Source organism: Apis dorsata, unplaced genomic scaffold (genome assembly GCF_000469605.1).
Source record: "Apis dorsata unplaced genomic scaffold, Apis dorsata 1.3 scaffold_37, whole genome shotgun sequence".
NCBI classification, from domain to species: Eukaryota; Metazoa; Arthropoda; class Insecta; order Hymenoptera; family Apidae; genus Apis; species Apis dorsata.
In genome coordinates this window covers 1,204,753-1,209,039 of record NW_006263339.1, presented here as the reverse complement: position 1 = coordinate 1,209,039, position 4,287 = coordinate 1,204,753, and the positions used below count along the sequence as shown (strand labels likewise).

Genomic DNA, 4,287 nt, shown 5'->3' with positions numbered 1-4,287 from the left:
AAAAAAAAAAAAAAAATATTGCCGGCGAGAAAACGGCGAAATTTTCCGCCCAGATCTTCCAGGTGTACCCGCGATTCACGCTCCCGTGCGTGAAATCCGTTTTCGTCTCGTAATGCGAACGTTTCGAATAGATTCGGAAGTGACAAGTGACAAGTTTCAGTGAGTGAAAGAATCGATCGCTACGATATTTGGAATATTTGTATCTCGTTAAAAAAATTTTTATTATAATTCTTACTATACGATTCTTACTATACGAAGGTAAATTTTTGTTTGTAAAAAAATATATATATATATATGTTTTCTGATCAACGAATATAGACGTTTCATTCTATCAAGAATTCTATCTAAACAAATCAAGAAAGAAATGTATTTTCGGATCAACGAATATAGACATTTTATTATGATTCTTATCAAAGATTCTATCTAAACAAATTTATGATCGTGTTCATTTTTCGCAAATGGCGTTCGAAGATGATCGAAGTTTCGTCTCAGTGTCGGTGGAAGGTTGTAATTAGCGGCGCTGCCAGAATTATCGATCTCGAAGATCGCGGGTGTATCTAAATTTGTTTGAAACAGTGTTGCGCGAGCGGTGGCCGTCTCGACAGACGCGGCGAGTCACCGGCCAATTAGCAGTGGTGGATAATGCGAAGGATCGTCGAAGTTATTATTATTCCAGATTATCCCGTGTGAAGATTCGCAATTTATTATCGTGATTCTTTTTCGTTGCTACGCAAGTGTTTGGTTGTGCTTTACGGTATGCGGTAAAAATTTATGGATCGTTGATCGCGTTAATTGGTATCGGGGGACGATGGCGGAGGATGGAGGATTCGACGATGACGTAGCCTCTATCCAGGATAGAAACTTGGATCGCGTTAGAGATTCAGCTTTACTTTTTTACGTAATTCCGCGCGCTCTCGTCTCTTTGGAGAAAGTACGAGGTTACCGTGGAAAGTGGAGATCCTTATCTTTCGGGAAGACGTGAAAATCGATTGAAGATGGATCGACGGAAGGAACAATCCTTATTGAACGAGGATTCGATGTGTGGAGATCCGGTGATTGGTTCTTTTTTTTATATAGTGAATTTTATTATACATCGGTGATCGTCGTTTCCGCGTTTATTATTAATTGCAATTGGAGGATTTACAGAAAATTCATCAATCTTGTTCGCAATCGTAAAAATGATACGAGAAAAATGAATCTCTAGCAGATGGATCGGGGAAAGGGGGAAAATTATCCTGTATCACAAAGTTATTCGAAATCAGACTTGGTTAATTCGAAAGCTCGAATTTAGAAATGTAGAAAGAACGAGGATTGAGATTGAAGTTAAGGGAAAGAAGAAATGTAGAGTGCAAAGAAAATTTCTGGGCCCTTTAACTTTTTTTTTTTTAACAAAAGTCTCGTAGCTTGCGAAGATCGATCGAAGACTCGCTCGTAAACTCGAGATGTGTAGAGGCGGGGAAGCTATTTCCACGGCTATACGTCATGACAAAGCTTGAACGCGCGAGAGATCGATGGAGGATTTGGAGAACAGTGTTATTAAGTTGGACGGAGTTTTCCCCGATCGCTCGCTGTCGCGTGCTCGATTGATCGAAGCTTCCAAGTTTGATGGTGTGTATATCGTGTTACGTAAGAGGCAAAGCTTCTCGATCCTTAGTTGTTCCGCGATCTTCCATCGAGATGGTGGCCTCATCGAGCCAATAAATCGACTCGACGAGTTTCCAATGTTAAAAGCACGAGAAGAGAAATTTCCTCTTCGTAATATTTCTCGTAATATTTCGTTGCGACGAAGATTAATACGTGATGTGAAGTGAAGATTTTTTGTTCGAGGTGTTGATACATTTTGTTGATACAAATCTTTTGGAAATCTTTTTTCTAGAAAGATTCTTAATTGTTCCGTGATCTTCCATCGAGATGGTGGCCTCATCGAGCCAATTAATCGATTCGACGAGTTTTCAATGTTGGAAGCATACAGGATAAGAAGGGAAATTTCCTCTTCGTAATATTTCGTTGCGACGAAGATTAAGGTGACGTGAAGTGGAGATTTTTTGTTCGAGGTATTGATACATTTGTCGATACAAATTTTTGGAAATCTTTTTTCTAAGAAAAGTCGATGGACAAAATGTTGAGAGTTATTAAGTTACAGGTTTGAGGTCTTACTCTATTTCTGTCTTCTCGCTGTCTCGATAATTAATCGATGTTTTCGCGTAACTTTTATGTTTGTTCCGGCCTCTAAAATTGACTCTCCAAAAATATTTCACGAATGTACAGAGCGTCTGATTATATAAAATGTAAAAAATAAAAAGAGTAAAAAACTTTTCTAAAAATTGAAACTACAATTATATAATTTCACGTGTTATTTTTAAATTATCTCAAATATGATATAATTGAAATCGAAAAAAATATAAAAATCTTTTTTTCTTAAATATTATCGCTATAAATTTCTCAAAACAATCCACTTGTGATTTCTTCCGTTTCTCGCTCACTTTTACCTAGACACTCTCTACGTTTTTCAATAGGATGAATCGATCGAGGTCATCCTCATAATCGAAAGAAGCACAATTCCTTTCCTCTCGATCGATCGATTAGGATTTCGAAGCTCGAGAAGGGCGAAATGATATGATAGCAGCGCGAAAGGTAAACCCGTTTCACTTCTCGTTTTCCCTCGATCGATCGAGAAGCAAATTGCACGTAAAAGAAAAGTTTCTCGCCGGAGAAAGAATCTCATCTTCGAGGCAGAATATCGAGACTCCGTGATCGTCGAATTTAGACGCGTGATTTGAAAATAGCTCGTGTAAATCGTAATTTGTTCCGTGGTAAATTAAACAATCGTTGGTTGGCGATTTAAGGTTTAACTTTCGAGATCGAAGAATGAACGAAAGTGCTTTGTTTCGTGATTTGCTTCGCGATGATTCACGCCAAATAAAAATAGAAAAATCCGTAAATAATTAAAAAGCATAAGTTTGCCTTGAAAAGAGTTTAAATCATTTTTAAACGATTATTAGAAGGAAGAATTTAATAGATGTCGAAGCGTGTTGTAATTTCGTTTTCACGATAGATCAGTATTTCCCCAAAGCAAAGTGGCGATCTTGACGGCCCGGATCGCGGCACGCTTCGACGTTCTCGAAGCAAAACGTAGATGCTGCGTAATAAACGATCAAGGCCCGATTAGTTAGCGGAACAGGAGGCGGCCGATCTGCGTGTTTTGATGAACGCGTGCAACGACGATAATTTATTCTCGAATAATTCGTTTATATGGTGTGCAATTGGAACGATCGGTGGTTCGATGTCGATGCTTTCGATAACTTTTGATTGAAAAAGAGAAATTAAACAGATGATAGAAAGACGGTATAGACAATTTTCCAATAAAAGGGGAAAACGGAGGGATTAATTTAACCCTTGCACTCGTGTTATTATACATATATTTACATTAATATTACGTTCTATGGATTATTGTTACAATGTTTTTGCTTAAATGTGTATATATATATAAAATAAAATAAATATATAAACGATAATAAAAGATATTTTCTCTTTGTTCTGGCAAACTATAGGACTATAAAATGTAATTTTTTCAATGTTACTTGTATCATTTATTTTTTTGGTCTTTCAGTTGTTTTTTCATGTATTTTATCCCTATTGCAATACAAAATTGTGTTTTGTTCCTTTCAATTTAGAATTTAGTTTTATCTATTTTTTAAGAATTTTGAAAAATCGAAATATACATACAAATATTATATAAATTTTTATATATTGATCTAGAGATTGAGATAAAATTTGTGTATATTTTTCAAATTTTTTCTACTAAAGCAACTTAACTTAACAAGAATATGGAAAATAATTGGATTAGTAACCTTGTCAAATAAAAATACGAGTGCAAAGGGTTAAAAAAAATTGAAAAATCGCTGGAATGAATCAGAGAAGCGCGGCATTGACACGGCTTTATCATCATTTATCAAAGGAATCCGACGTCGAAAATAGCAAAGGTCGGTCGAAAGTAGTAGTGGACGTTTCATTTTCCTCCAAGTTTCGGGCGACGACGACCACGATAAACCCAACTCAACTCAACTCAACTCCGTCAAATAATATAACAACAAATTAACCGGCCGCTGAAAACACCACGTCCCCGCCGGCAATCCCAGGCGACGCCAATTATTCAACGCGCTCTTCGGCGTAATCATGCAAATCTGCGGGAATTTCGCGGCCGGGCCGAGATTTCCTGATTAATAATAATTACCACTGATGAACTTGCGACCCAGTTAAAGCGTCGCTTCCTGTCCCGCCCCAAAC

At 37.1% G+C, this 4,287-nt stretch overlaps 1 protein-coding gene across 1 annotated transcript in view; it reads left to right on the top strand.

Annotated features, from left to right (window-relative positions):
• LOC102671923 (guanine nucleotide-releasing factor 2) overlaps positions 1-4,287 on the top strand; it is an 85,882-nt gene that overhangs the window by 10,148 nt on the left and 71,447 nt on the right. The gene's annotated exons all lie outside the window — the stretch shown is intronic.